The 23,187-nt window shown below is 43.2% G+C and overlaps 1 protein-coding gene across 1 annotated transcript in view; it reads right to left on the bottom strand.

Annotated features, from left to right (window-relative positions):
* Positions 1-23,187, bottom strand: part of snx19b (sorting nexin 19b) — a 49,868-nt gene that overhangs the window by 5,246 nt on the left and 21,435 nt on the right. The gene's annotated exons all lie outside the window — the stretch shown is intronic.

Below are 23,187 nucleotides of genomic sequence, written 5' to 3'. Positions count from 1 at the left end.
TCTGCAATAACTTCACTTACTGTTGTGTTTACTGATGTTAGAGTTAGCGCTTGTTGCTTCAGGAGCCGCCATTACTGTTCTGCAAGCTGCGGGCTACATTTTACGTCATCAACCACCATTCTGAATGGACCGCAAGTGACTTGCAAATGTGTCATATGTGTACAAAACACACTTAATTTTTAAGTACAGTAAATTTCCGGCTCAGAGTTTTTATTTTGAAGTACTGTTTCCTGCTCTAGAGTGAGAGCTAATTGACAGAGACAGCCAACTAGCTTGATGACATGTCCAAACACAAGTATGATGCTGAATGTATTAAACTATGTGGACCTCGAGCTAATAACTAAGGAGAGATCTGGACCCATGGCTGGACCAGTTGGGAACCACTGCAGTACATCGCCAAGAGTCTGGCGCCACCAGTGTCCACATACAGTATGAGCGAATACCACCACCTTATTACATAAAAGCGTATCTGATGTCAAGGCACAATGACCTTGGCAACAGTTGGTTAACCTCCTGACTTAATGGCCCTACAAAATAGTCAGTCAAAGTGCTGTGACCTTGTCATCGTGCCTCACCTGACCAGTACTGAATAATCTTGGCCTCAGACCAGCCAGACCCTTCAAATGTAACCCATGCCTCACTGCATTCCCACGTGGATTTGAAACTCAAAGTGCTGAGTCCATTGCCCTCAAGTCATCCTTACGTGGATGACTGCTGGATTTAAGGTCTTGTGATGAGTAAATTCAATAGGCTGCGTGTAGCTGGGAGACATTGACCCTTTCATTCTGACCTGACCTTTTTCATGCCAAGATTTACCATCTGAGGGTCGGAAACACAGCCAGTCGCCACCCAGACTGGATGAGGAGGTTATTTAAAGCTCAAAGTAAAAGCTAAAAACAACATCTCAATGTAGCTCAAGCATTCAAGCATTGTACGGGTCAGGAGCATAAAGCTGCAGGAGATACTAGCAAAGTAGTCTGAATGAAAGCAAAGTACATACGACAGTGTGGCGTTCACGACCATTTAAGGCCTTGAATAAGATAATTTCAGATACTGTAAGAGTTTTCGAGGACTTACAGACCCTAAATATATAACACCATGCAGATGCTGTTATGCAACATTGTACAAAACCTCGGGGCTCTGTTAAAAAGAACCAGGGACCCACCTCTGGGCCTAATGTTCTGCTTCTTCTGCTCACTACATGTGGCCCCTAATGAAGTTATTTCATTAGCTTGTTCTGGCCAGTCTCCACGCTGAGGAGCTGCACTTAGAGAAGCTATGGGTGGCAAAGTTGTGCCAGCCACAACTTTGGGTTTCAGCTATTTTACATGTTTTTATCTGTTGGTATTTCATAACAGTGCAAGATGCCAAAACCTTAATACTGATGGTTAAGTAATTTTGATTCAAGTTGTACAACTGCAGACAAAAACCAGGGATGGGAGACACTGTGAATTAAGTTTATGTAAGGGGTCGCTGATTGATGCCAAAACTTGTGAGATGTGAAACTGCATATGTATGTGTGTGTGTGTAACATGTAAAAAAAACTACATAATAATCAACAAAAAGAGGACATTTAATTTTACATATTTATGCAGGACACTGGGATACACTTAGTCAAGAGGCTTGACAAATTCATATGAGCATTAATAAAACACTACACTGATATAAAGTAAATTCTACACTCCCTCATGCACAAACACAGATGATACTGCAAATTGTGCGAGCATCCTTAAAACTCAAGTCACCCCAGTAACAACAGTATATTCTGGTCGAGGCTAGTAAAAGCCCAGCCGGTGGACAATGAAGTTTGTCTCTTCACCAGCTCATACCAGTCACAGACAAGCCCACTAAATCCCACTGAGTAATGACCGACCACTGGAAAGGGGAAAACACGAACACCGAGACCTCCAGTCACTGACAGCCAGACACAATAAAGAGCTGCAGCACCGAGACATTATTTGGACTAATTTACAATTTGTCAGGGATTCCACAGTCACTTTAGTGCTACGACTGTAAATCTTTAGAATGATTAAACGGCCTGATGGTTACAGGCTGTAAAACTAGAATTACTGCCTTGTGATTGTATGCCTCCGAAAACCAGTCGAGTTGGTGTTGCAGTTTACATCCATGTCTGTCCAGACTCATATGGAGCCATGACAGTTGACAGTGCTTTAAATTAGAGATGTTGCTGCATATAAGCAACAAATTCTAAAATGTGATTGCCTCACACGTTTTCCCCCCGCAGCACAGAAGATCTAAAGAATTCAGCAGTTTCAAGATGGACACTCAAAATTAGTGGTTACAATGGTTCCAGTGTAATGACAGTCTTATTGCTATGATAAAAGAAAGAGAGCTGCAGAGCTGGAGGGAGTGAACAGCAGTTGTCGACCACATCAATGCAGCCAGTCTGCCACCAGTCAAGGCAGAAAAGCTGCCACTGAGTTTCAATCTTAAATCACCAGAGGCAAAATTATCAGAGTAAATCACTGGCCTACAACAGTAAGGAAGATCCTAAGTGCTGGGGTACACTATGCCATGGACTGCACCATTTGTAAATTCAAAGCTGTTGGAATGTAATGTTTTGCTATCTAGAGCAACGCACTCTCTGAGTTGCAAAGCATTCTCTGGGCGCTCTGTCGACTCATATAGAAACAGAGCGCTCTGTTTCTTCGAACATCAGCTCTGTCATTTTAGCGTAGAGCATCAGATTAGATTGATGAACGCACCCACAGATTCATCCTCTTTGATCCAAACACATTTAGCATAACCCACCCATTCACACGGTCTTCATCAGCAATTGGAGTTTGCTCGTTTGCCACAGAACTGTAGGTCCAAATCAAATGTTCCAGAGCAAGCAAGCAAATGGACCTTGAGTTGAAATTGTTTTGTCAGCTGCAGCTTCGAAGGTCAAGAATGAGTTCCACACTGAAATAAAAACTGTGTTTCTCGTATGATGACTAACAGGGAACACTGACACAGATTGAGGGTGTTATTGAAGGCATCATGTGGAGTTTTTGACCTCTAGTAGTAGTATAGAGCAGTTTTGTTTGTAGTGCTGCACACTGCAGCCAGTAGATTCTCACTATTCTACTGAGTGACTATTCCAGACAGGTGGTGACAACATGCAACAATGTGCCAGCAAAGAGAGGGAAGACGGGACTGCCAGCAATTGAACATGGACGCAAACAATGCAGGATTTCAAAATGTGAAAAAAAGAAAAAGAAACAGCTTGGTAAAAGTTTTATGAGGATGGAAATGCACACTCAACAAAACTATAAAGTAAAATGTCCAGCTAAGGTTTGTGTGAGCACACAGAATAAAGGTTCTCAGACTGAAATCAGAATTTAAGAGTGCACAGATGCATAAATACAGCGTGCCTTATCATCTCGTTCACGATAATATCCACAAAATTTTTACTATATGAAAAACTCATGTCATGATATTTCCACTTGTTGACATATTGGTGTCATACTGTTACCCACGGCAACAACAAGCATGGCTGAAAGCGAAATTATTCCCGACTCCGCGGTGGTTCCAAAAAGAGGAGCAGCTTCAGTAGTGTGGAATAAACTGTGGCGTCCTGAATGTTTTATGAACAGCGCTGGACTTCTCAGACTCTTTAAGCGACTTACCGCTCAGAGGGAACTCATTCAGCAGCTCCTCTGGCAGCAGCACAGCGTCTCTCCCTCTCCTCTCCTGCCGTGCGCACACGGGAGTTGGTGCCGTCAAGTCATTTTGTCATAAACCTTTGGTAATGTAAACCTACATGACGCTTGCAGCTCAACACAAAACTCCATATATGTGTGACAGCGTGACAGTAATGTCCAAAACTCAGCTGCTAGAGTTCTCTGTCACACGAGGCTCTGGGAGCACATTACACCGACCCTCCAGCAAAGTTACTGGCCCCCAGTTAAAAACTGCATTTTAAGTACTCCTCCTTGTCTATAAATCTCTCCATAGCTTGGCATCGCCCTACCTTTCCAATCTTCCCCATTCCTACGCACCTCTTGGTCCACTCCGTTTCTCTGATGCCCATTTGATCCCAACTCCCCACTCCAGGCTCTGCACTATGGGTTGGGGCCTTTAGTGTGGCTGGCCCTTATCTGTGGAATGCTCTCCCTCAGGGTCCAAGGCACGTCGTTTTCTTCTTTTAAGTCACAACTGAAAACTTATCCTTTCAGAATAACCTCTCCTGGTGTTTCATAATGTGTTTTATGAGTATGTGACTAAATGTCTCCTCTTCTGTTCCTGAGATATGACGTTGAGTAATGGCCAGAAAAGTGTTTTCGCAGAGCATTATGACGTCACAGTGAAGTTGACCTTTGACTTTTTGGATATAAAAAGACATCACGTCATCATTATATCCAATAAGACATTTGTGTGAAATGTTGTGATATTTAGCGTATGAATTCTTGAGTGACAGACCTCGAACTTCGACCACCATTTTGTGCCACATTTACAAAAATTCCCTCAAGGCATTCATGAGATGGGGACAGCAGACAGACAGAAGGACAATATGAAAACATATTGCCTTCCGCCGTGGCTGTCGCCAGCACAAAGGCATAATAAACAAAATCCCTTGCACCGTATCCCAGCTGGAAAATGACCTGGCCTAACTGACAATTAGAGTGGAAAAAGTGACAGAGTCCAAGGAGTCAGGTTGGGTGGCTGTGTGAGCGACGAGAAGGGAGGCCAATATTCATTTGGAAGAGCGAGCAAGACAATCAATGAAGTGTCTGTAAGCTGGCAGAGGAGGTTGAGGGCTAATGCCTTTCAGACTGCAGCACACCAGCCTTTGATGCAGTTCATTTAAAAGACACATTGCCATTTAATGAATGTGTGTTGGCTCAGGCTATGTTAGCGTGTCTCATTTGTCTACAAGAAAGATAACATTGCTGGTTGCTGGCTATGAGGCAGCTCAGTGTTTGATGAAGCTGATCATTCCAATGACACTGTTACTATTTCACATGCAAAAACAAAACTTGAAAGTAGATCATGACGTTCATTTTACGGTGCATTATACTGTGACAAAGGGTAGTGGCCTTAACTATTGACACTTATACAGTTTGTAATTGAGGATAACTTACGTAGCGGTGCACACGCATAACGGCAGAAAACTAATTTTATCCTAAAACCAACTTTAAATGTTATTTCTCATATGAGTCAGTCTGGTGAAGACAGTTTTGCCAGCTGCTGCCCAAAGGACAGTGAGCCCATGAAAGATGTCAGAGCTGGCTGATGAAATCCTGTGTAGCACTTTTAAGCCGCTGACTTGTTGCTTGTATTCTTAATTAAGGGTAAGACCAGTTTGCAAAATACTGGAGGTATTAGATATGGAGACGGATGAAGCCTTCTGTCCATACTCTGTGTTCATTTCGTCCATATTTGTGCACGTTTCCTGACAGCTTGCCGATATGGACGAAACAGAGCAGTACCACCTAGACTCACAAGTCAGTCTTTAGACGCTTTGCTTAACTAAAGACTGATGTCTTTCTCCCTGATTTTGTGTTTAGATGGGCGGATACAATTTCAGAGTTTAAAAAAACTCCCTACGTTGCAGAACCAATAGTAAATCCGCAGGGCGGTCCTTCGGTGGCTGGCTGAACTCTTGTGCTCATAAACATAGTCCGACTGCGCTAAAAGTTTTAAACAAAGTCGCTGTAAGTCCTTCATTTCCACAATCTTGTGGACTGAGCACACGTTTGATAAAACGGAGTTAAATCTCTTGGCATCTATTTTCAAGCTCTCTGTGTGTTTGTTTTCTTGCGGACGAGAAAAGGAGGAGCGCACATTTCCGGGAGGGCGGATGCAAGAGGTGTTGCTTTGTTGCCGGCTGTTTTCTCCGGTGTGTTAAACACACTTTAGAAAGGAGTGTCCCCAGACTATCAGAAGGCGGAGATCTCTGATTGTCAGGATCTCTGATTGTCTAGTGGAACGGAACGAATCAGTGATATAGTAAAAATAATTCTTGGTCCAATCTGGGAGTGAGATCATGGATACAAGCCGCCAAAATTAGTATCCTCAGAAGAGTGGCTGGGCTCAGCCATAGAGACAGGGTAAGGAGCTCGGACATTTGGAGGGAGCTCAGAGTAGAGCCGCTGATCCTTTGTGTCGAAAGGGGTCAGTTGAGGTGGTTTGGGTATCTCATCAGGATGCCTCCTGTGCCCTTCCGTTGGAGGAGTTCAGGGCAAGTCCCACTAGTAGGAGGCCCTGGGGCAGACCCAGAACATGCTGGAGGGATTACATATCTCGTCTGGCCTGGGAACGCCTTGGGGTCCCCCAGGAGGAGCTGGAAAGTGTTGCTGGGGAGAGGATCGTCTAGAATACTTGCTCAGTCAGCTGCCAGTGCAACCCAACTTTGGATAAGCGGTTGAAGATAGATACATGGATGGATGGATGGATGGATGGGCTCTCCATCCACGTTGGAGCCTATTTAATGGCATCACAGAACACCACAGTCGAAAAAGCTACCTCAGTTACAATATTACAACCTCCTCCACCATCACCTCGTTTGTTGTTGTGTTAAACTTTTGCCCTCGCCCTCTAGGGCCATCTATTGGCTGTATCTATGCCAACATAAAGGACGCATGAAAATATGAGGGTGGTGACGTTTACAGCATTTGAAATGGACGTACAGTACAGGCCAAAAGTTTGGACACACCTTCTCATTCAATGCGTTTTCTTTATTTTCATGACTATTTACATTGTAGATTCTCACTGAAGGCATCAAAACTATGAATGAACACATGTGGAGTTACGTACTTAACAAAAAAAGGTGAAATAACTGAAAACATGTTTTATATTCTAGTTTCTTCAAAATAGCCACCCTTTGCTCTGATTACTGCTTTGCACACTCTTGGCATTCTCTCCATGAGCTTCAAGAGGTAGTCACCTGAAATAGTTTTCCAACAGTCTTGAAGGAGTTCCCAGAGGTGTTTAGCACTTGTTGGCCCCTTTGCCTTCACTCTGCGGTCCAGCTCACCCCAAACCATCTCGATTGGGTTCAGGTCCGGTGACTGTGGAGGCCAGGTCATCTGCCGCAGCACTCCATTACTCTCCTTCCTGGTCAAATAGCCCTTACACAGCCTGGAGGTGTGTTTGGGGTCATTGTCCTGTTGAAAAATAAATGATCGTCCAACTAAACGCAAACCGGATGGGATGGCATGTCGCTGCAGGATGCTGTGGTAGCCATGCTGGTTCAGTGTGCCTTCAATTTTGAATAAATCCCCAACAGTGTCACCAGCAAAACACCCCCACACCATCACACCTCCTCCTCCATGCTTCACAGTGGGAACCAGGCATGTGGAATCCATCCGTTCACCTTTTCTGCGTCTCACAAAGACACGGCGGTTGGAACCAAAGATCTCAAATTTGGACTCATCAGACCAAAGCACAGATTTCCACTGGTCTAATGTCCATTCCTTGTGTTTCTTGGCCCAAGCAAATCTCTTCTGCTTGTTGCCTCTCCTTAGCAGTGGTTTCCTAGCAGCTATTTGACCATGAAGGCCTGATTCGCGCAGTCTCCTCTTAACAGTTGTTCTAGAGATAGGTCTGCTGCTAGAACTCTGTGTGGCATTCATCTGGTCTCTGATCTGAGCTGCTGTTAACTTGCGATTTCTGAGGCTGGTGACTTGGATGAACTTATCGTCAGAAGCAGAGGTGACTCTTGGTCTTCCTTTCCTGGGTCGGTCCTCATGTGTGCCAGTTTCGTTGTAGCGCTTGATGGTTTTTGCGACTCCACTTGGGGACACATTTAAAGTTTTTGCAATTTTCCGGACTGACAGACCTTCATTTCTTAAAGTAATGATGGCCACTCGTTTTTCTTTAGTTAGCTGATTGGTTCTTGCCATAATATGAATTTTAACAGTTGTCCAATAGGGCTGTCGGCTGTGTATTAACCTGACTTCTGCACAACACAACTGATGGTCCCAACCCCATTGATAAAGCAAGAAATTCCACTAATTAACCCTGATAAGGCACACCTGTGAAGTGGAAACCATTTCAGGTGACTACCTCTTGAAGCTCATGGAGAGAATGCCAAGAGTGTGCAAAGCAGTAATCAGAGCAAAGGGTGGCTATTTTGAAGAAACTAGAATATAAAACATGTTTTCAGTTATTTCACCTTTTTTTGTTAAGTACATAACTCCACATGTGTTCATTCATAGTTTTGATGCCTTCAGTGAGAATCTACAATGTAAATAGTCATGAAAATAAAGAAAACGCATTGAATGAGAAGGTGTGTCCAAACTTTTGGCCTGTACTGTATCTATTTTGGTATGTAAAGGGAGTATGAATGAGCAGTATGGGGGTCTCAGATCCACAAGTTAACACTTAGGATCATTGGCTTTCACTCAACACATAAAACTAACCAGTTACTTCACTTCGAAGCCTTTGTCATGCCAAGCAAATAATAATATAGCCCTCATAAATACAAATGATCTACACCACAAAAGCAACGACTGCATAACAAATGAGGACAGTCATTTTCTGTGTGCTTATAAGTGGAGACCATGAATGTTTTGAGGACCTTTAACAAATGGGAGCAGATAAAAATAGTGAGCGCTTTCCTGTAATGTTTTTTTTTTTATGGCCAGGCTCATACTCTATGTTCCAAAAAAAAAAAAAAAAAAAACACTGGTTAAAAACAGTGTGTCTCAATCTAGCTTCACACTTCAGTTTAAATTACCATGCTGACACCATCTGGTCACGGATCTGATTTAATTAAGGGCATGCAGCAGACGGACTATTCCAAATGTTCCAGGCTAAGTTTCCATCTGCTGGGACCAATCAGAATATGATCAAGATAATGAAATAACAAAATATTCAATACTAAGCATGAATACCTGGCAGAAACTTGTCAAGGCCGAGCAAGAAATGATAATAATAATCATGGCTGCACTGTAAGGCTGCGTTAAAAAGATGCAGATGTGACAATTGGGATCATTTCTACAAAGTGGCAACCTCTACTGCTGCATACCTTCTGAAGTGAAAGCCAGAGCTGAATTAGGAATCAGATCAAATCTTCATGTTGTTTTATCTGCAAAGCAGTTGCACACAGCTCAGTCAGGGATGAATCAATAACAACCCATCTAAGTGCTGTACATGCACGTGACTGTGGGCAAACAGAATTTAAACGAGAGCCTAACTTAAAGGCATCCTGTGGAGTTCTCTTGTAAATAAACCGAAGTTGTGTTTATGTTCAGTGTTATTCACCTTCAGGCCTGATTTCTTCATCTTCCCTGCCTTTGTTCGTGCAGTGTATCTTGGTGTGTGACCACCATCTGTAGATCAGTGTAATAATGTGAAACCATTGGTGTGTGCATGTGCATCCTTGTGCCCATGCACGACATATTACAGCCTGTGACAGACTGATGCAACTTGGATGATAGGAAGGAAGCTGCGTGTTGCCTGTTCATCTCAGAGTATTGAAAAGCATCAGATTTCACTGGACTCCATCTCTGTAGGTCCAGAGAAGCAGACACGTGTACTCAGGACATAGAAATCCAGACAGAATGTGCAGAATGTGGAGTCACAAACAGCAAATAAACACTGTTTTAATAGCTGTGGTCAACATGAGCGCATCACGGCTCACATACACAACGATCTGTCTGTAATCTTAAATTACCACCATATGTTTTAGCTGCAGGCAGAGTCTCTTGAGTACAGTACACTCCTACAAATAAAATCCTCAGAGCTCAACAAGATGAAAACACACAACCTCTGAGTTTGATCTTCAATCACCATTGCTACCAAACAAGGACTTGTTAGTGGAATGCTGATGCAGCACAACATGTTTTACTCTACATGCCAATGGACTGAAGATCTGTCGTAACTGCATCAAACGTCTTGGGTATATTAGGTCCCAGGAGAGATTTACGCCAATTGAATTCAAGAGTTGCATTATAGATCTTTGGGTCAAAGCACACACTGTATATAAAGATGGGTCTTCCATCTTTATTTCCTGAATACAGGCACTGCCATCGGTAAGAATGCATTTAAGTCAGTAACACTTAAGTCAAAGAAAACTTTATTTCTATTTGCAGTATTATATGTGGTGGTATGGCTCTTTTCTGAAGCCTCTCTGCCCTTCCTTGAGCCTATGCAGAAAGCCCTATGGTGGAGAGAGCACATCTCTCAGCTGTTCCATGTGCCTATGTGGAAAGCCCTAAGGCAAGGAGAGAAAACCTCTCTGCCCTTCCATGCGCAAACAAGGAAAGCCTGAGGCAGAGAGAGCACACCTCTCTGCTCTTCCATGCACCTACGTGGAAAGCCTAAGGCGTAGAGAGCAAACGTCTCTGCCCTACCATGCGCCTACTTGGAAAGCCTAAGGCAGGGAGAGCAGCAGCAAAGACCCCCGGGAACAGAACAGAGCAGCATCAATAGCCCTTTTTAGATAGGAATGCGCCTTTTTTGGGGCAATGGGGGGCGTGAGCAAGTAACAAAACGTGTAGCTCAGCATGTGACGTAAACAGTGACGTGGGAGGGAAGCCGTTCCCGTCATCTGACGGTTAATGGCCTCTTCATTTGTGAAGGCAAGGAGGGTGCGCATTTCCTTGTCTCCCCAGTTGCTCATCTTTACAGTGTCTGTCAGGTTTGTGTTTCCCTCTTGCTACTAGCTGCTCATTCCTGCTATCAGCTGTTTCCGCCAATATGTCTACCCTACGAGGCGGAAAATTGGGCATCTCGGATCAACTCGCCAATCTGGCTCTGTGTGTCTAAATGCTCACAGCTTGCCGGCAAAACGGCCCAACATTCGCAGAAAATCTGGCAGTGTAAAAGGGGCTAATAACAAACATAACAAATGACAGTGATAAGTCAGACACAGCATGAAAGGGAGGAACTGGGGTGGAGGTGGGTTGCAAAGCAGCTTGCAGAGGAAGCAGCAACAGTAGGCAGGCCAGAGCAGTTTAAATAGTGCGCCCTGAATGAGATTTGCCAATTGGTTGCATAGAAAGGAATCATGTGATCTATCAGCTGACTCCCTTCCATCAGTCAGCTGCTCCATCAGTTGAATGGGCTGTTTGAGATCAGCTGATGTAGCTGGGATGTGAGCTGAGCTTGACATCGTGTCCTGCCTGAACTAACGCTATGATCAATTTGATGTGTACTTTGATCTTTTCGTTTAGCATGAGAGTGGATGGGGTTTGTTTTTGCTTCACTTCTGGGGAGCTGTCATGTCATCCATCTCTATGTACAGTCTATGGTAGCTGCTAAAGTAGCATGGCTTTCAGTAATACATGTGAGCAGGGGGTGGCCATCTGGCATACCGGGCAGTTTCACCATGGACCAACAATATGTTTCTAAAATCAAGAATGAACCATCAAGTTCAAGTATACATGTCAACTGCTAAATATTATTTCCATTAAAACATCTTTCCTTGCTGATCCTACATGCTTTCAAGACTGTTTTCAAGACTTCAAGACAAGCAATAAAAGTAGAGTGTTGAAAACTCAAGGACAATTACCTTTGTTACAGGTTATAGTTAACAGCTGTAGTTCATGTGATACCAAACATTTGGTCATCCCACATGGGATTACAAACACTGCTTGTGATAAAACATCTAAAATCAAGACAAGATATTGTCTGGTGAGATAGACAAAACAAAACAAAATCACAAATTTCAACACTGCACTAAGACAAGGTCACCCACAGGACACCAGTACTAACCTTTAAAGCCCCATATGCAATCATTGCTGTTATGCACGTAAAATGGGAAACAACAGACTTTGGTTAAATCATGAAATACATCTTGATTTTCATGAGGAGGGATGAAACTAACAGGTAGCGACTTTGTAGGAAGCCTGCGTAACTGTGACCTCAGTCCTGAGGTAAGCATGTGACGGCTGTGAATTCTCACTGTTTACCCCGGTTCCCATTAAGAGTTTCATTGTCAGTAAATGGTCTTACATCAGAGAGAACAGCAGGACAACATGGACATCATAAAAAACAGTTTACATCCCCACAGATGAGATCATTTATCTGTAGCCTGTGAGCAATAATGGGAGAATCACCAGTCATGATGTGGACAGAGCAGTGAGGGCAGACAGGAGTCATGTGGAGATGAGCTTTGTACAAGACCATGGCCAAACAATTCCTGAGTAAGGCCAGAGATATACCTGCTTTTTAAGCCTCCTACAAACAATCTGAAAAGTTTAGTGCAGCTACACTGTGGGACATGGATCTAATTATCTTGGTGACAACATCAAGTTTGATGTACGCTGACTGTACGATGACAGCGCCTACTGACTCACAGGCTACAATGTACGGTTATTACTTCTTCAACTGTGAAGCACAACATAGAGGGTCACATTACTAAATAACCAAACGTTCTGGGGGCACTATATACTGCGGTGTGTCTGTGTGTGTTTGCTAACTGCTAGGATGCTGAGAGGAAGTCTCAGTATCTTGAGAATGTTGGTATTGTATGTTTCTGCAAGGTATGCTACATTCGCAAGCATCATATGTATAATGTCAACATGTCTACAGTGACGATTTATGAGCTGGATTTGTCATTGGGAAGTGAAGGGGATGGTGGATGGGGTGGCACCAAGGCGACATGCATGCCAAGCTGAAGACCACTGTGATTTCTGGGTCCTTTATCACTGGCTTAAATTCCCCCCCAGACAATTTGAGGCCCTCTATAAATTATTTCAGGGAGGATAATCGCCTTCCTTCCTGGTATAATGACAATAAAACAGGTTGTGATTTTGTGAGTCTTGCTGTGTTTCCTGTGGCTTTTTAGGAACGCATAAATGAATGAAAAGTGGTGAATTTCTACCAAGGCATCGCCAGTTAAATCAGGTACTTTAAACCAAAACTTAATCTTTTCCTGACCATAAGAAAGTGTGTTTTTGTGCTTAAACCTAACCACAACATATCCACAGCATTGGTAAAATGTAAAGTTGTACCGTAGCTGCAACATTATAATGTGCAAATGTAACGAATCTGTTTTAACACAGGACAATGTCATTTACTAAACACTATTAACACCATCACGCTACTATATCCCCAAATAGTGCATGTTGTAAATAAACAGATGTAGTGTTAATCTTTGTCTCTACTTCTGTCTGTAGCCGTGACTGTTCTGAGTAAGGCTTGGCTGTGAATGCTGGACCATTAACACTTCATCATATTGACTGACCTCTAATTTTATCCCTGCTTCTCAATCTGAACAGAGATGGTTTTGGTGAGCACGCGGTGCTGACTTTAGTTTGGCCACGACAATGTTTCTTATAAAAGAAACAATGGAATGTACTATACATATTAGAGCTGTGTGATTGACATATGAGATATATGTCAAAGCAGTTACAGAAAAAAAGGTTGCAATTTCTGAATGAATCATTGTTATAGTGCTAAGTTACTTCAGGATACACATTGACCTGACTGTTATGACGTCAGGCAATGCAGCAGGGGGGCCTTCTTCACCGGGAGTTCTCTGAAGTCGGTTTGGTGTGTCTGGAACTTTACATTCAAATCACAGTATCTTGCTATGACCTCACATACATATACGGCTGAAGAAGGCTCCCCTGCTGCATCGCCTGATGTCGCCATGTCTTGGCCAAAAAACTTGCATGTGAACACACCGCAAGGGCCACAGCTGACGGCCAACCGGCGTGAGAGGAAATGACTCTCCACACCAGCAACCAGCAGTCTGTCATCATCATTCAAGAAGGGAAACCAGATGACTGTCTTGATGCTAGTTAGCCAGTTAGCACATCAACAACACAATCCAATGTTTGACTAAAGAAAAATAATTTTACCTTATGTAAGTTTGTTTTGGTCTCACTCCCTCTTGATTTTTAGCTTTTTGTTTACTTTCCTCACTTCCATTTCTCTACTCATACGCTGAGCTGAACTGCCATTTAGAGTGATTTCATTTACAGACAGGCTCTGCTTTTGCCAGCGCCAATTCAACACGTTGAATCAACCAAAAAAATGCAGACAGGGGCTGACAAGGGACAACAGTGCGGACACACCACATTGATGAGGGCGGCATGCTCACCGACAGCCCAACTCTGACCGATGGCCAACTGTCGGCTCGGTGTGTCAGGGCCTTAAGGGAGGAGCTCTGCCAGTTACTCAAACCAGCGCCTCAAACAAAAAAAAGGTGGGGACATAGCACAAGTTTATTATGGAGCATTCTGTGGAGCGAAGGATTTACATATATTGATATGGCAAACTAATTGAAAATCTTAAAATGGCCGACCCCTGGCCTACACAGTAGAGGCAGAAAGGCAGAAAGATCTAGACCAGAATTCCAAAGTTACCCAGTATGAAGTTGTGAGCGCCACAGATGTCAGCAGAGAGCAGCGTTGTTCTGACCTAACGGTGTGATGTGCACCTCAGTCAAGCCCTCTGGCTCAGGACTCATCACATCACCACCTCCATACATGCCGTGGTGCCCTCTTACAGCCTGGCTGTCTAAAGTCAGCTCAGTTTCTCCGTGTGTGTGTTTGAATGTGTGCACGTACGTAGCGGGTCTGGTTTTATTGGGACTATCGTGGCGCCTTGTTCCCCCCGGCCGGTCAAAACACAGACATGTGACGTTACAGCCTTGAGCCAAAGTTTATCACATATGGCCCAGAGAGGTTACATATACACCGTCTTGGTGCTGTGCGTTTCAAACCTATGTGCGAGCTGACACTCTGAGCACGCAGGACAAACAGTGAGCTAGATCAGTGCATGCAAACATCAACACACACACACACACAGGTCAAGGTTCCTGCCTATGCTACAATAATATCCATCGAACTTCGTCTCTGCTGTCATCACCATTGCAGTCTTGTGGCAATCACCAAAGAGATTACTTTTCCCTTTGGCGCATGCAACCACACACAGATTTAGACCCTGCACACACACACACACACAGAGCGCTTTCAACCAATTAGAGCTGACAAATGCCAAGTAATTCTATATGAGAGATTGCGGTCTGGTAGTCTTAGACTCTACAGAATTATTGCTACCATGAAAACCACCAGTTGTTTTCCAGCTCCACTCTGTCAGAGAGATATTTTTCAAGAAAGAGGAGAGCGGCCAACCAATGTTCTGCTCCCTGCCCGGGGGCTTACTGGGGCTTAAATTCAACAAAACATGTAGTGTAACTATTTAAGCCGCATTGATACGCCAGTGTGGATCATCTGCGGAGAAGTTTGGTGTTTTGTAACCAGTCAGTTATGTCTTCTTACAGATGTCTTTGCCTTGCTTACTGTCATTTATTTTATCTTCATGCTATGCAGCACTGATCATAAAGAAAAGATTCAAAGAAAGATACTGTACATTACAAAAATGCTGATTTAATATCAACAGTCTAGCAGGGCTGCACACAAGGAGCAAATGGTTGTTGCCGTAAAATAGGCTGAGAGAGCAGAGGGACCGGAGGCTCACAAAATAGTATTTGGAGTTAGCGATGTAACTTTAGGGTTAACTCTGGGCTTTCAGTGCTATGAAGCTGGTTCTCTTTTTACCAGGATAAATCACCATGATAACTTATGCTGAACAGCTAAAGTGCTCCAGAGAAGGTTATGTTCAGAGTATCGTATCACAGCCTGTCAACACCTCGAACTCTGACCAATCAGATCACTAAAGAAAGAAGTATCCATAGACAGAAGTCCGGAGTGAGAGGTAAAAAAGAGGAGCCTATATATTGTTATAGGTCAGGAGAATCAGTTCATTGCTCCAGGGCTCTATTTCCACTGGTTTTAAACAGAGCTTCTAACAAACACAGAGATTGTTTACACACTAAACACAAGATTTTAGCAGGATTTGAAATGATGCAAAGTTTACTTTCCTCCACAGTGACAGTGTTGCTATTTCACACTCTGATTCATTACTGCAGCTCAAAATATCTGTGTCATGAGAACTAGGAAAAAAGGTAATACTTTAATTGTCTCCTGTCTCCTCTAAATACCACATTTCTGTCAGACAGTGAAGATCCTCTCATTACGAAAAGTGTGTGTCATATAATAACGTAAGTAATGGTCAAAGTTGTCATATGGAATATTCAAGGTGTGCTGATGGATTCACGTCGTCAGCTCGTGCATTGAGTAACATTACAAGTTAACGTTCCACCTTAAAAGTTGCCGGCAGTCGGCCCAGTGAATGAAGCTATTTCCTAACCTTATTGTCAAGCTGGCCTCAGCCAAAAGGTTACCGCTTTGTTTTGGTCATTGCATTGGTAGGCTGATCTGCTGATCTGTACTGAGTGCACTTTCCAAGTTTTGAATTTAATTCTTCAGCTGTGCACTATGTACTTTAATCTCAATTAAATGTTCATTGAGAGTTTTAAGAGAGAGTCCATTTACGCCTTTAAGCTCAAGGGTCTGAATCAACGGATTAAATAAGCAATGACTGGGCTCAGCACCAACAATCAACCTGACACAATCTACGATAATCCCCTTCATGTTCATCAAGATAAAACAGAGTTATCGCTGATTGTCGAGATGCTTCGAATACTTGGCAGGAAATCAATAATCAGTGACGCAAGAGAATCCAAATACACGTAAAACATCAGCTGAGCTGGCCGACAACTATGTGCTGGACTCCAGAGGGATTTATTTTAGTTACCATTTATGGTAAACACAGACAAGTATAACCAGGTCCCATTTGAGCTAAAAGAAGCCTCCAGACAGTTTTCGACAGACGAGATGTCATTGCACAAGTATGTCTCTGGAGACAGAAGACGAACCATGACTTCGGAGTCACATCTCGGGCCCCAGGCTCAGGTGAGGGGTGACAACAGACTCCGGGGATGTGAAGAGGCCAAAGGGTCACTTCATTTTGCAAACATCCCGACAGCGTTTGAGCATGTGGCACTTGTCCTCCATCTAACTTTATCAAGAGTGGAGACAATAATGAGCCATATCATCTTTCATGTCCTGGAGAGGGAGGATTTTGGTGTCTCTACAACTCACTAACACTAAATAAGGATAAATGGACACAGGGGCTGGGAAGCTTTAACTGATGGCACTCAGGGGCTGGGGATAAGTGTGTTTCATAACCTTCACGAGAAGTGACCTAGGTATTTGACCTGTAATGTCCCCTTGAGACGATTACATAGGTCTTTAGGAATTGGAAAGCAACTGCAGACTACTATTAGCCTGTAACAGAAGACAATATTTATATTTCAAAAACGTCTGTTCATGTAAAAAGGGAATAATGCCCCGAGCAAACGTGATGGTGACATGACACAGGGCACACTTCCAACTGAAACACGGGGTGAGATATAAACCACTCAGACAGCCTGATCCCACAGCGAGGAGTGCGTCAGAATTTGTTTCATCTCAGGAACAGCTTGTCCAGGAACGTCACACCTCCTCCACTCTACAGCGGCTGATAGATAGCCTGGACCATTATGTAACAGCAGCTTTTCCAGCCAACACTCCCTCTTCTTCTTCTTCCCACCAATACCAAATCTGTCATGTATAGCCCACCCGGCTGACCACCGGCACACTCAGCCTGAGAGAGAATTCCTGCTGACAGGAGAAGCTTGCAGCTTGCAAGGAGGGGTTTCTGTTTATACCTCACGCTTGGCCCCAGGACCCATATGTCAAGGAACAGCACCAGAGGAGAAAAACAGCAGAGGACTCTGATATCACCGCCTCGCTGTGAAAACAACCAGTGGTGTCAAAAATCCTCCTGAGCTGAGGATGGATCTCTGTTTTTAGGCCAGATCTTGAGAAAAAAAAGGACACAAATCTCTGGATTCCTCACATCGCTGTCACTGAGAAGCATTAGATCATCACAGGAACACAGCATGAGGTCTTCTGTTATGTTAAGACATGATAAAAAATTAGCTCTGACACTTGTTAAGTCAGGCAGACGTGCCAAAGCGAAACACTCTGTCCAGGAGAATGAATTCTAGGAACAAGAGAAAGTCACACCTAAAAGATTAAAAATAATCATGTGTTCAAAGCCAGACACATATGACTATTATCTCATAGTGCTAATACCCCAAACCTAATATCTGCTGATACATATTCGGACATGTAGTAATTTTAGACCAGAGTGCCTGGACCGAATAATTTGAACTTTTATTTCTCTCTCTCTCTGGTAGAGATGGCAGCGAGCCTGCAGCAGACTACCAAGCAAATGAGCCGTTTGACTTGGGTAAACATCACTACATATGGATCTACTCAACACATGACAGTAGCGTGGAGCTAGCTGGAGTCCCAAGTTGTGGCTAAATTGTGCTGCTGGTGCTGCAGCCTTTGCAAGCATGAATAACAGGCTAGAACAGTTTTCTAATGGTAGCCAAGTAAAACAATATTATAAGTGAAGTCTTACAAAACTTGTTACTAGAAGCTCAACATGTATCTAATGTAGTTGCTTTCTGCAGCTACGAAGGTTAAACAAAAGCAGCACAAGGTATTTAATTATTTAAGCTATAATTCTTTGATGTTTTGTTTCTTAGGCCTGCATTAATCAATTCTTGGCCCACTTTGGGGCAGCGCAACCATCTGTTCACCAAGTGGTCACTCTGAGTGACAGGCTGTCTGCTGACTGTCAGAACCACCCCTCACTCCTCCACAGCACCACCCTTTCACCCGAAGTTGGTCACCTCTGGCTCAAAAAAAGAAGATGGCAACGACCGATATGCCAAACTCGAGGCTTCAGAACCGGAGTCCACAAACCAGTGGGTGACGTCAGGATAGCTACATCCATTATTTTTACTGTCCATGCTGTTAATACAACACTGACAAAAGTCTGCTATCCGTCCCCATCTAAGCTGAAAGCACCCGGTGACACTGATGTCTGAATTTTGCATCGGCAGCTGCAGGGCACCATTCCACCATGGTCACTGGCTACCTCCAACCCTACCAGCCTGTGCACCGCAAGTTCAAGAAGTAACATTACATATTTGGACATGCATTAGAGGAATACTTCACGCCCCAAATAACCCTCTCCATATCAATTACTCACCCCGTGTTACACTGAATTTGTGACGTAGACATTTTTCTCAACAGCAAACACTGCTAATGAATTGACGTCATTGGGGTCCACACATAAAAACAGCAAAACTATATCAAAATATGCGTTTAAAAACTTTCACACAACTTGTGGAGTATAATCCAAGTTTCATGTGTTTGATCATTTGCGAAGAACTTCCAAAACACTTGGCATTACCTGGCTGTCAGCCTTCCCTGTTGGGACAGAAAGTGAAAGCTAGGTTTTACTTTCAGTGAAAACAACGTACAAATGGTCATTTTGGGGGAAAGTATTTCTTTATAAGGACCTGAACAGAGTGTGAAGGTTATTTTTTGATACTGGAAATAGTACTTAAACGAAAACAATCTTAACTCGTCGTCAACTTAACAGCTTTTTCTGCATTTTCAAATGCTTTCAGTCTTTGTCCGAGGATGAAGTTCGTTGTGATGACGTCCTGAACAAAAGCAGAGCAAACCCTGTCCACTGATGAAGACTTGAGACGCACATGAACATGCACCATGAGTTCATATTGTTTATGTCAAAGCCCTGAACATGGTCTTGCTGTGCCTTAAAAACATCTAGTTTGAACGTTATGGTATCTGGCTGTGTTATGGCTTCTCATACAAACTGTAACTTCACAACTTCATCTACATGAGCCTGTAGCGAAAACATTGTATTAGAAATGACTATAATAACCAGATTAACATTCAGGACTGTTGTTATTGGATACAGCATGCTCCAGCACACTGAAGCAATCAAACTGCTCTGTGCAAACCTTCTGCATTCAAAGGCAAACTGCCAACTCTAAAAATTGAAAAACAAATTATGAAATAGCATGCAAGTCGTCTCATGGTGAATAAAATATACTACTTATAAAAGCCAGTGTTATATATTTTGTTAATGGTGGAGTCCTGACCACATCTTCAGAGTTCTCGCCAAATGCCACAATGTGGTCACAGGCTAAATCATGCAGCAGTGAGACCAAAACCACTTTCCCTGGAGCCAAACAAGTTGTTGTTCACCACCGGTGAAACCCAAGCAGGCCACTGTGTGTCAGATGGAGATCCCTGGGTATTAATTATCAGTGTAGCTGAAGCAGAGACAGTGAGACCAAAAGAAAAAGATTGAGAGAGCCAGAGTGTTCTCTATGACAACTGTTGACAAGCTTTAAATCCGCCATACTCTGCTTCATCCTCACCTCCATCATCAAGCTGTCAGCGAGGACTTGTGCTACCATTTGATTTGTTTATGGAAGTATTAATATGTCATTTTAGGCAGTAAAAATAAAGAATCATGTCATTGTGTGACAGGTGCAGAAAAAGACTGGCAGAACAGGGGTGCCACATGGAGTTTGGTGAGGTAAGGGTGTTGTAAACCAATACGGAAGCCCTTCAGACCAACATGTATCCCGCTGAAAAACCAGAACTAGAATTACTGCCTCGCAGTTGTATCCCTCCACAAACCTGTTAAGGTGCTGTTACAGTTAATATCCATGTCTGTCCAGAGCCGTATGTAGCAGTGACAGCTGACAGTGCTTCAAATAGGCTATGGTACTGCTGCAAAGAAGCCACAAATTATAAAACATGGATGCTTCATGCACAGAAGATCCGTACAGTCAGCACAGTTTCAAGATGGGCACCCAAGATTAGAGTCACTAATTTAGTATCTAACTAAATGTTTTCCCTTCTGTTCCTGGGTCACAGCGTAATGGCCAGAAAAGTGTTTCTGAAGAACATTATGATGTCACAGGGAAGCTGACCTTTGACCTTTTGGATATGCGATATCATCACTTCATGATTTTATCTTGATAGACATTTCTGTGAAATTTTGTCAAAATTAGTATTCAAATTCTTGAGTTATGGCCAAAAACATGTTTTGTGAGGTCACAGTGAGCTTGGCCTTTGACCACCAAAATCTAATCAGTTCATCGGTGAGTCCAAGTGGACGTTTGTGCCAAATTTGAAGAAATTCCCTCAAGATGTTCTTGAGATATCTCATTTACAAGAATGAGACAAAAGCAAGGTCACAGTAGCCTTGACCTTTGACCACCAAAATCTAATTACTTCATCTGTGAGTCCAAGTGGGCATTTGTGCCAAATTTGAGGAAATTCTCTTAAGGGGGTTCATGAGAATGAGACAGAAGAGGTCACAGTGACTTGGACCTTTGACCAGTTTACCTACGAGTCCAAGTGACCGTTTGTGTCAAATTTGAAGAATTTCCTCAAGGAGTTCTTAAGATATCATGTTCACAAATATGGGACGGACCAAAGGATGGAACTGTCTATGGCTATCGCTGACATGGAGGCATAAAACTTGTAGTTTGGTGACGTGTTGTAAATAAATAAGGAAGTCCTTCAGACCAGCAGTTCCCAACTGGTGGGTCGCGGTCCAAAAGTGGATTCAGGTCCATTCTTAATGGATCGCAAGTGATTCTTGAATGTGTCAAGTTTGTACAAGTACAGTGTCAAGTACAGTGAATTTTCAGCACAGAGCTTTTATTTTGAAGTGCCATGTCCTGCTGTAGAGTGATGGACTAAAGAGTCCATCCATTATCCGATATGATGTGTGCTCTGGACTCACTGGGGGAATATTCCATGCTTACAGAGTCTTACTGACCACAGTCCAACGGCAAAACAGCTTGCCGAGAAAACCTGAACCACTTGATTAATTTGATTAATTACAATCATTATACTGTGTCATCATCGCCACTAACCCACTTTCTCCACCACATGACTGCAGCAAATGTTGTCCAGTGCATGTAAGTGAGTAATGGAGCGGCATATTTCATTCTGTTGTAGGGCAAACTAACCTCAACACTGTCACACATGCATTTATGGACTTGACCTCACACGTTTTAAAGTCTGACATGAGTCTCAGCACACTTTCATTAAGAGTGTAATTGACAGTTATTTGTATTGATGGATGTTTGCTTCAAAATAATCACCAACTCACCTTTTCTTTTTTTTTTTTTGGTAAATGAAGGCAGTATTATCTTTACAGACACATTTAACCAAACAGAACACGGACTATCCCTACTAAGGCTTGTGATGTTAACATGAAGTGGCTGCACTCTGCTACATCTACAGAACATCTAGACCCTGGATCCAGCTGGATTTTCCATCCAGACTGCTGTCTAAGAGAAAGAGACTATATTCATCTTAAACTGTCCCACTTTCCAGTCCATAAAAATCAGACATCTCCCAAACCAGAGCCTCGCCTTGGACCCCATTTATAGGAGCAGAGAGCCGGCTTTTCCAGCCAGACCTGTCACACACACACAGACCCAGATTTGGCCTGTTGGGTCCTGGTTTCATCTCCCACACACAAACACGCGCTTTCTCTATCCACTCACAATTCCAAATTAAATTCTGACATCCACTACATCTGTAGACTGGCACGGATAAAGTTTCTACAGCCTGCAGCTTTGCCTCCCACCAAACAACTGTCAGATTGTATTAAAGAAATAATTTTGTGGATCTGTTTATTAATAAAAATGGCTGACTAAAACTGAAAAAGTTAATTATACTTAATGTGCATTAGTATTTGTTAAGACCACCGTGGTGTGTCTATATTTCTCCACTGTAATGAAAACATCTTGGGAGAAATTTTGGGAGGTACAGATTTCAGTAACCAACAGTGAGCAATATACACAACAAGGTCTCTTGCTTTAAAGGGACTCTGTCAAATCCAGAGCTTATGAGTTATCTGCACACAGTTCTCAACATGGAGGTGGTTGAGCTAGCAGCTAACAATGTTTACTCCATAAACAGAGCTAAACATGAAAACGCTGCGCTAAAGTGCCCTCTTAAGTGGCGAAAAATGAGCGGATGTGCCCTATCAGCTGCCCTCTTGAATGATGAAAATGAGCAGATGTGCCCTTTTGGCTGCCCTCTTGATTAACAAAAACGAGAGGATGTGCCCGTTTGGCTGCCCTCTTGAGTGATCAAAACAAAACGATGTGCCCTATTGGATTAAAACGAGCGGATGTGCCCTTTTGGCTGCCCTCTTGATTAACAAAAACGAGAGGATGTGCCCGTTTGGCTGCCCTCTTGAGTGGTGAAAACGAGAGGATGGTAGCTTTTGGCTGCCCTCGAGTGATCAAAACAAGACGATGTATCCTAATGGATGAAAACGAGCGGATGTGCCCTTTTGGCTGCCCTCTTGTCCCCATGTCATGCAGTAGGTGCCCTTTTTTCCTTTTCGCCCCTGCCCTTCAAACATCCTGAGTCCGACACTGAACTTGGATTACAACACACACATAGG

This window comes from Epinephelus lanceolatus, chromosome 4 (assembly GCF_041903045.1).
Source record: "Epinephelus lanceolatus isolate andai-2023 chromosome 4, ASM4190304v1, whole genome shotgun sequence".
Classification (NCBI taxonomy): domain Eukaryota; kingdom Metazoa; phylum Chordata; class Actinopteri; order Perciformes; family Serranidae; genus Epinephelus; species Epinephelus lanceolatus.
The sequence above is the reverse complement of the archived record's forward strand: the minus strand, read 5'-3'. Positions and strand labels throughout refer to the sequence as shown.